At 39.5% G+C, this 10083-nt stretch overlaps 1 long non-coding RNA gene across 2 annotated transcripts; it reads right to left on the bottom strand.

Moving 5' to 3' along the window:
- Positions 1 to 3530: 3530 nt before the first annotated feature.
- On the bottom strand, positions 3531 to 9992 carry LOC139818026 (uncharacterized). 2 transcript variants are annotated; one of them, XR_011733367.1, is made up of 3 exons: positions 9922 to 9992; positions 8764 to 8879; positions 3531 to 3679 (listed from the first exon to the last, which is right to left on the bottom strand). It is a non-coding gene; the product is annotated as an uncharacterized lncRNA (long non-coding RNA). The 2 variants fall into 2 exon arrangements; XR_011733366.1 differs by having other exon boundaries at positions 8768 to 8879.
- Between the last annotated feature and the right edge of the window lie 91 nt (positions 9993 to 10083).

Here is a 10083-nt window from a genome sequence, read left to right as displayed (position 1 = left end):
ACGGAGAAGCTCGAGCTTGTTTATTTCTTCATCGACCAGTAGACTGGAAATGGCAGAACCTAAGGCGACCAGAGCAGAGCCAACCATGTTTTGTGTTGCCACAATTTACTGATCTCTCTGGATTAGGGTTGCTGCAGACATAGCTGCGATCTCCGGATTTAATTTAGGCGCCTCGAAGAAACATTTACTCGATTCACGAGGATATTGGTCCAGCAGTTTGTCCATTTCCTCTTTACCGACCCCTGTGTTTAGAGCCAATAACTCCAGCGAGCCTCGAATTTTTCTTGGAGGACGATTCCAGCATTTTTAGGCTTGGAGGGGTCGGCTCCAAGAATCTCCAGCACTTTCGGCTCGAGGCCTGCCTCCTCTGTGTACTCCACTTCCTCAGAGACAGCAATGACTTCGTCTGTACCTGCCCTGAGCTCTTGCAGAATCGCTGGAGAATTTGTGTCTAGCACCGATGCGTCTAGCGCGGTTGCGTCTTGCGACTTGCAGAGGGGAACAATATTAATTTTCCCCTCGCTTTTATGATCTGAGCCGGTGTCAGATTTACCTGAGATAACCTGCATTTCTCAGGATTATTTTCCTTGTTATCTATAACAAGAGAATTCAGAAAAGGAAAAAAGAGAGGTTAGGCAAAAAAAAGAGTCATTCCTCAAAGGATGTGCTCTGCCTAAACCTCGAGGCTGACCGCGGTTCTGTCTCTAGGATCGGACCAAGTCGCCTGATTTATATTAAAGAATTTTAGAAAGATAGGTTAGGCGAAGGAGAGTCTTCCCTCAGGGGGTATACTCTGTCTAACCTCGAGGCTGACCGCGGTTCTGTCTCTAGGATCGGACCAAGTCGCCTCGTTTGTACTAAAACATTTAGAAAGAGAGGTTAGGCGAAGGAGATCTTCCCTCAGGGGGTATGCTCTGCCTAAACCTCGAGGCTGACCGCGGTTCTGTCTCTGGGATCGGACCAAGTCGCCTCTTTTATAGTAGGATAATGCACTGACCTTTATTTTTCGATGATATCGGTCTCGGCATATCGTCGAATAAACGTTCGACTTTCCTATTCAATTTCTGGATCTTCCGCAGTATTTCCGCTTTCCCGTCGCGGTCTTCGTGACTTCTTTTCCTATGCTTGGCCATTTCGAAGAATTCAATGCGGAAAAAATTAACTTACGAAAAGAAAGGGGCTCTTGTGTGTGACTTGCTCGCGCACAAGAAAGACAATGAAGGTATCATGGACGGGCGCCGCGACGGAGGGGTCGCGAGGCGCCATCTCTTATTTTTTGGCTCTGAAGATGTGGCTCGATCTGCCCGCAAGGCGGACTACTACAGTTGTAATCTCGAAGACGAGGCTTGAATATAATGCTATAAAAGCTACATTTGGATGGAACGGTAATAATTTACACATCCTATTATACCTCTATAATTATGTTAAAATCATAATAGCGTAATGAAAACGATTCATAGGAATAAATGTGATAGTATTTATGAAATATACATTTAAGAAATATTACTTTAATGATTATATTATCTTACGCGTTATTAACATTTCATACAGGCAAAGCAAATAGATACTATGATATACAGGATACCTTTAAACAATTATTTCATTTTCTAACATTTTTCAGATATATTGTAATATAATCGTATAATCGTCATATTTTTTTACACAGGAATACTAACGCAAAATTATTCGGACATTGTCACTACTAAAATTAAAAAATCAGATGAAGGATTAGGTAATGTACATATTTTTAATTCACATATCTCTCATTTACTACCGATCATCATTTCATAATGATACGTTTGCAACGAAACAGATACGCCAATACCCAAAACGTATATCTGTAATCTAAACACAAGTTTTTATATTCTGGAAACGATACAAGTGTCTTAAAATACTTTTTACTTGTTTCTAAGCAGTATAAAATACCGATACTATCCGAATAGTATAAAAGCTACATTTGGATGGAACGATAACAATTTAGACACCCTACCTCTATAATTATGTTGAAATCATCAGATATACTGTAATATAATAGTCGTATTTTTTTTACAGAAATGCTAACGCAAATTATTCGAACATTGTCACTAAAAAATTTGATGAAAATAGTTTGTAATCATACACAAAGATACTGTTTAGGTAATGTACACATCTTTTTAATTCACATATCTCTCATTTACTACCGATCATCATTTCATAATGATGCATTTGCAACGAAATAGATACGTCAGCAACATTCGAAACCATCGACTGGAAAAAGCATTCCTCTTGGTCTCTATTCGTTGTGACGTATAAATTCGTATAATTTCAGCACTCAGCAGTGGATTCACTTCAATTGATGCGATTTTAAGACAGAGCTCAATTCAAAGAATCCTCGTTGTTACTAAATATGCTTACAAGGCCTGTGAATAACGCTAATTTCCCTGCCATGCGCATATCTTTCTTTTTCGTGGCTGTATCCTCATTAGGCATCATCTTGTCCGCAATATGCTTATAGACTTTTCTATTCAGTATTAACGTAAAAAATAAAAAAGCCGTTGTACCATCTAAAATCGTTAATATTGTTTTAGTATTATAATCAATTTTATAATAAGTGTTTCCTCTCCGATAGCATAAACAAAATTAATTTTAGGAAATCTAAATTATTTTATCTTTTTCTGAAGGTAGAATAAAAAACGAAACTAAAAATCAAGTTTTTTTCAAATAATAGACAACTTGAATTAATTATAAGTAATGTTTATAAGAACAATGTTTGGCGCTCACCAAACTGTAGATAGATGCATGTATCATACTCATTAGTTTAGTCTCGTTCTTACTCGTTGTACATAGTAGTCTTCGCATACCTAGTATTAAGTATTTCGGTGACTCGCGCGAAACGTCGGCGGATCGCGATCGACGCGAAATCGATATTTGCGCGACTCACCAATCGGTGCTGCCCTCGCTCACCCCACGAGGGCACCCGCCTGAAGAACAAGTACTCGCTCGCGACACTGTTCCAGCGCCGCGAGCTCTCAGCACTCATCGTTACGACGTCTCGGAGCACAGAGGCTTTCGCTAATATTCGGAGTCGCGAGATCACCAGCCCGCTCCCTGATAGTGCGATCGCCTACTTTCTCGGCCTGCTTGTTTGCTGCCTTTATCTGCTTCCTCCTGCTTGCTTGCTGCCTGCCTTGACTTGCTTGCTGCCTGCCTTGCATTTGCCTTGCTTGCTGCCCTGCTTGCGCTGCTGCACGAGCCCAATCGTGACCGAGAGACGAAGCATCCAGGAGTCGACGGCACAACGAACGGTGAGTCGCATTTGCTTAACTTAATTCGCTTTGGGGAGACTTTACACACACCCCCTGGTCCTTCGAGCTTCGCTTTATCGCAAATCCGGGTACGGCTCTACCGCCCCCCGAGCAAACAATTTTATATTACCATTAAAAGAAATGTTTAGAGCACTGATTACACTGATATTTCCTGATTAGCGCTTATTTTATGACATGTTGTATTTTCCAAATTTTACTTCCAAAACATAGAAAGTACCTTCCAGCCTGTGACACCACGTATACGCCAACGAACCTGCACGATATCGTTTTTAGAATGCATTGTGATCTTCAGGATGTCAAGCTTGACGTGTGCAAACTTTATATGACCAATGAACCTTAATAGTATCAATTGCTTCGCATAACTCACAAGTCCCCTGCAATATTTTTTAAGCATATTATGAGAAAATGGAAATTGATGTGGTTATTAAGTAGTCAATAAACACTTGTGACACTCGATAATGTTGCAAATACGTTGTACAGTTTATTCAGTTTATTAATACATAAGGATAAAGAAAAAAATAATGTTCGGAATCTACTTGATGCTTACAGCCGAATAAGGGCATGTGCGTACACGTGAGCGTACAGAGAAGAAGAGAGCGAGCGCGACCGGAAGACGAACACGACAAGCGCGACAGTCGTCGATCAACTCGCGAACCGATTTACATGTCGATAGTTCGATCAATCGGAATCTCGAGAAAGCGCCATATTCAACACTCCCTCTCGCTTTCTCATTTATAAACAACAAAAAAAATATTTATTAGACATCATATAATCCATACTGATTAACTAAGCTTTTAAATTTTTCTTTGGACAATGCTTTGGTCAGCGGATCAGCCAACTGGTTGTCAGTCGACACATATTGTACATCAATTTCTTCTATTTTGTACATATCACAAGTATAAAAGTACTGTGTATCGATGTGCTTGGTCCTCTTTGTTGATTGTGGATCCTTTACCAGAGTGATTGCTCTCTGATTGTCACATCTAATCGGCGTAGGTTGGGTTTGCTGTTGGTCAAGATCTGACATCAGTCTTCGTAACCAGACGACTGCTTTCGTTGTTGCACATAAGGCCACGAATTCTGCTTCCGTAGTTGAAGTTGCAGTTACAGTCTGTTTTCTTGAACTCCATGCCACTGGTCCACCATTCAAGAGGGCTATCCAACCTGTTGTACTGCGTCTTGTGTCAACATCGCCAGCCCAATCAGCATCACAATAAACGTTCAACTTATTGTTAGTGCAGTTTGAATTTAAATTGAACGCAATTCCTCGATTTTCCGTTTTTTTTTTAATCTTATCACTCTTTTTACTCTTTGCCAATGCATATTTGTTGGTTTCTCCATATATCTACTGAGAATTCCCACAATATAAGCAATATCAAGTCTTGTGCAGATCATCAAATACATGAGTGAGCCGATTGCTTCTCTATAAGGAAAAGTCCTTTCTCTTGATCCTTCTTCATCTTTTGAAAACTTCATCCCGGGTTCCGCAGGTGTGGAGACCGCCGTGCAATCAGTGTGATTAAATCTTTCAAAAATTTTCTTTGTATATACACTTTGATAAATTTTTAGTCTTCTGTTTATTCTATCCCTCTCAATTTGTATTCCAACGAAGAATTCTGCTTCTTTGAATGTGATTTCGAATTCTCGATGAAGACTGTTTAATAATTTCTTGATAAACAGGATGTTGTTTCCACATATTAATCCATCATCCACGTACAATGCCAGGTACAGCATACAGTCTTTGCACTTGCAGATAAAGATGCATGGATGCATGGTGTGGATTGCACCAGGCCATATTTCAACAGAAATTCAACAATCCTTTCATTCCATTGTCTTGGGGCTTGTTTCAGCCCGTACAGACCTTTTAGTAGTAGACAGATTCGATCATCTTCTTCAAAACCGTAAGGTTGCTCCATGTAAATGTTTTCCTTAAGATCACCATGAAGAAATGCGGTTTTGACATCGAATTGATAGATCTCTAGATCTTGAGCTGCTGCTAGGGCCAACAACATTCTGACAGAATCATATTTCACCACCGGCGCAAATGTCTCTTTATAATCGATTCCATATTTCTGTGAACAACCTCTTGCGACAAGTCTTGCCTTAAATTTATTGATCTCACCATTAGCCTTGTATTTCTTCTTGAAGATCCAGCGGTTTGTTATTACATGTTTGTCCTTACTTCGTGGAACTAGTATCCAGGTTTCATTCTTCTCCAATGAGTCAATTTCCTCATTTATCGCTGCCAACCATTTTGTTGAATCCTCACTTGTCATGGCATCTTCTAGACTTATGGGCTCCATCTCAGCCACGCAGACTTCAGCCATTATCACCGTTTCGTCAAATTCATTCTCATTTGATCTTGAACCTTTTCTTGTATTATATGGACTTCGAGGAATGGGCAACTTTGGATTTCTGTCTTTCTTCTTGAGTCCTTCAGTCATTTCTGGTTGATCAATTTCATCTTTAGATGTCTCATCGTCTTCATCTTCTATGACTTTAGTCTCAGTTATCTCGTGCAGTCCGTCTTGATTTTCGTTGAATATCACATCTCTTCTGATTAATATTTTCCTTCCTGCTGCATCATAGATTCTATACGCCTTGTTGTCATCGCTGTAACCAACCATCTGACATTTTATTGAATTCTTCTCCTATTTTGTCCGTTGGTCCTTTGGGATGTGAACATAGACCTCACTTCCAAAAACTCTGAGATGTTTAACTGAAGGCTTTGATTCAAAAAATTTTTCATAGGGTGTGACTCCACCAACCGTCTCTGATGCTGTTCGATTTTTCAGATATACCGCTGTATACGTTGCTTCTGCCCACAGATGTAAAGGTAGTTGCCTCTCATGTAACATGGCTTTGGCACTTTCAATAATCGTTCTATTTTGTCTTTCTATAAAACCATTCTGCTCAGGCGCTCTTGGAGTTGAAAGCTCGTGTTTGATCCCTTTGTTCAACAAGAAACGGCTTACAGATTCATTACAAAATTCTCGGCCACCATCAGATCTAAGCCTTTTAATTTCATGACCATCAGCCTTGACCTCAGCATAGAACTTCATGAAGTTGTCCAGCACATCAGTTTTGTTCTTTAAAAAATAGACGTAACAGTATCTGGAAAAATCATCCTTTAGTAACATAAAGTAATTAGCACCACCTAACGACGGTGTGCTCATTTTACCGCATAGATCAACATGGAAGGTCTCACCAGCAGTGTTTGCTCGTCTTGCTCCTGACTTTGGAAAACTCAGACGATGTTGCTTGCCATAAGCACAGCCCTTACAGAATGGATTCTTTTCCGATGTTTCTTCAATCTTGAGGTCATCAACAACTCCTTTGTTGCTCATTTCTTGAAGTGTTCTGAAGTTCACATGCCCCATGCGTTCATGCCACAACATAAGCGATCCAGATGATGCCATGTTCAATTCGGTAGTCTTGACGGTTCTCAAATTCATTTTGTAAAGCCTGTTGTCGTTGACTCCGTCAGCAATAATAACGTTTTTCTTTACAAAACTGACTCGCTGACCACCTTCTTCAAAAATGACCTTCATACCTTTTTCAGTAGATCTAGAAACAGATATGAAATTTCGACCAAGATCTGGAACAAAAAGAACGTCTTTAATAATATGTATAGGACTTGATCGTTTCGAGTTTGTCATTTGCACTTCAATGTCTCCAGTCCCTCTCACAGATAGTGTTCGTCCGTCTCCAACTTTCACTGGATATTTGTCCTCTGGAATCGGCACAAAATTTTTAAACCACTCCCTCTGGAACGACATGTGATCAGTGGCTCCTGAATCTGCATACCAGAGATCTTCAACCTTGCCTTGTGACGTTCGAGATTGCAAGACGAAAAGATGTGAATTATCCTCAGCTGATGTCTGTCGATCAACTTGGCTTTTATTTGTTTCCATCATTAAGGAATGTCGATCTTGTTTATTTTGTTTATTTTCACCTCCTTGTTTATTTTGTTGGTCTCTCTGCCGCTTGAAACATTCTCTAGCCCAATGTCCTAATTTATGACAATAGTTACATTTACCGGTTTGTTTCAATTTTCCTTCTTTGTTTGTCTTTGTGTTATTTCTTCTCCCTCTCGTCTTACTGCTACTAGCAGTATAGGCAGCTCCCACCGCAGTCTTGTTATCCCCACCACTCTGTCTGAGATTGATGAGCGTGACTTCGTTGACTAGGTGATCCGTTAAGCGTTCAATGTTTTGCTCCGCTCGAGGCACTGCATATCACGCAGTCCTCACGTGATCGAATTTGGCGGGCAGGCTGCTCAGGATCTTTGCAATCACCATCGGTGCTTTCTGCTCGAGATCCATATATTTCAGCCTTTGCGCCAGAGATGTTACTTTGGCGATGTAATCAGCCATGCTTTCCTCTTCTTCCATTTTACTATTTATGAATTTTTCTAATAATACCTGCGCAGATTGTTCACTCCTTTCCGAGTGGACAGTCTTCAACCTCGACCACATTTGAGCAGCGGTCGTACAGTCAGTCAGGTGCTTAAGTTGTTCTAATTCAAGGCCCCTCATAATAAATGCCTGGGCTGCTGCGTCTTCATCATCCCAAGCTTGCGTGTTCGTAGCTGGCCTTGGTTTAGTGCCCAAAATGTACGGCTTAAGTTTATTTTCAGTCATGTAGATTTCCATTTGTCGTCGCCATAGTTGGTAGTTCTGCCCGTTGAAACGATGGATTTGATATACTCTTGATTTGGCCATTTCCGAAGATCTTGACAAAGCTGGCACTTGTATTTCAATCACAGAATCGTCTTCTCCAACGTTCAGAAATTCTTCTGTAGTTTGATCCAACAATGTTTGATCGTCAAATGCAGAATCTTCAACTTCACTATTTTCTGTCACAATGTTCTCTTCATCCATGAGGCGTACTTACAACACGATACACATTTTTCGAGCACGTGTCTGGGCCCATAACCTGATGTGGTTATTAAGTAGTCAATAAACACTTGTGACACTCGATAATGTTGCAAATACGTTGTACAGTTTATTCAGTTTATTAATACATAAGGATAAAGAAAAAAATAATGTTCGGAATCTACTTGATGCTCACAGCCGAATAAGGGCACGTGCGTACACGTGAGCGTACAGAGAAGAAGAGAGCGAGCGCGACCGGAAGACGAACGACAAGCACGACAGTCGTCGATCAACTCGCGAACCGATTTACATGTCGATAGTTCGATCAATCGGAATCTCGAGAAAGCGCCATATTCAACAGAAATACTTAATGCTAAAAACTCTCAATTGCTTTGAATACTTAATAAAATTAATTTTTGTTACTCCTCTAATATTGTTGATAAAAATTATATTATAATAATGGATAATAGGAACTCAATTCACAAATATTTTAGCATAACTTGCCTACAATATAAATTGTGCTACATAACGCTTTCTCGTTCTTTTCAACTTTTACAATTTACAAGACAGCATATACGTACATACATGTGCAATTTTGGATACACCTTCCTTCTTAAAGATCTCTTCGGTATCATCTCCCTGCGGTCAATATATAGCGGCAAAATTGTATACCACATGGTTTGAATATAAAATGTTCCTGCGTGAGAAAACGAGAGAAAAGGAGGACATTTATAAGAGAAATTTTGTTTGTAATTTGTAATTTGAATATATAAATTTTATACACCTATTATTGCTCGAAATTTGGCCTTTTTTAATTGTCTTTGCTGTTTGCTTCATCGAGCGTAATTTTTTCGTTATTTGTTAATATACGCTGGCCTGACAATGCGTGCGAATGTCCTTCCATATAGATTTCATATTTATAATTTTGATTTTATTAGTCGTAACTTTGGTGAACGGACTTCTTTTGTTTTAAAGGATTGGATAGATTTAAACTACAAAATGCCCTTGCGATGGGAATGTTTTCTCGGTCGTCCGCGATCTTTAACTACGAACACTCGCTCCTAATTGACGATGGAAAGAATTCTCTTGCGTTCCTGTGGTACCGACCGCTTATGTAAGTCCACTTTTACGAGTCAAACTCAATTATTAAATTCGCGTGTTCCTACGGAATTTCAAAATTTGATTCAGTTGCCATTAAGAGGGTCTGGCGACAATGGCTTTCGTTTGCACCAACCTCAGGGACGCACATAAGCATTGCAACGTAGTGGACGACCGATTTAGCGTTAAATTTGACTAACATTCGACAATAAATCGTAGCGCCGGATCTTATCCGAGTCCTTTATATGTATTCGACGTATTTATGAAATTGCGGTTCTGAGGAAGGCCAAGTATGGCCGAAACGTAAACCATTTTGTTTGTAATTTGTAATTTGAATATATAAATTTTATACACCTATTATTGCTCGAAATTTGGCCTTTTTTAATTGTCTTTGCTATAAGAGAATCTCTTGTGCTAGACAATTATTCTTCAACAGTGTCTGAGAATTATTATATTTTGAAGACGCGAGATTGTACATTCGAAGCATCCAAGTTAACGAAAGTAAAGTACAATATAAACATTCTTCGGAGAAATCTTTATTACGCGATAGTGCCCGATAGTGCCTGTCACACGTGCATATAAATACAGATCACTTTCTCGTTCTCTTAACTTTTACAACTTTTACAAGACAGCATATATACGTACGTGTGCGATTTTGGATATACCTTCCTTCTTAAAGATCTCCTCGGCATCAGCTCCCTGCCGTCAATATCCCACACGGCACATAATATTGCAGAAATATTGCAGTAATATTGCAATATAGTGGAAATATTACGTATTACAATGAAATATTTCAGAAATAT

The sequence above is a fragment of the Temnothorax longispinosus genome, chromosome 8, assembly GCF_030848805.1.
Source record: "Temnothorax longispinosus isolate EJ_2023e chromosome 8, Tlon_JGU_v1, whole genome shotgun sequence".
NCBI classification, from domain to species: domain Eukaryota; kingdom Metazoa; phylum Arthropoda; class Insecta; order Hymenoptera; family Formicidae; genus Temnothorax; species Temnothorax longispinosus.
The sequence above is the reverse complement of the archived record's forward strand: the minus strand, read 5'-3'. Positions and strand labels throughout refer to the sequence as shown.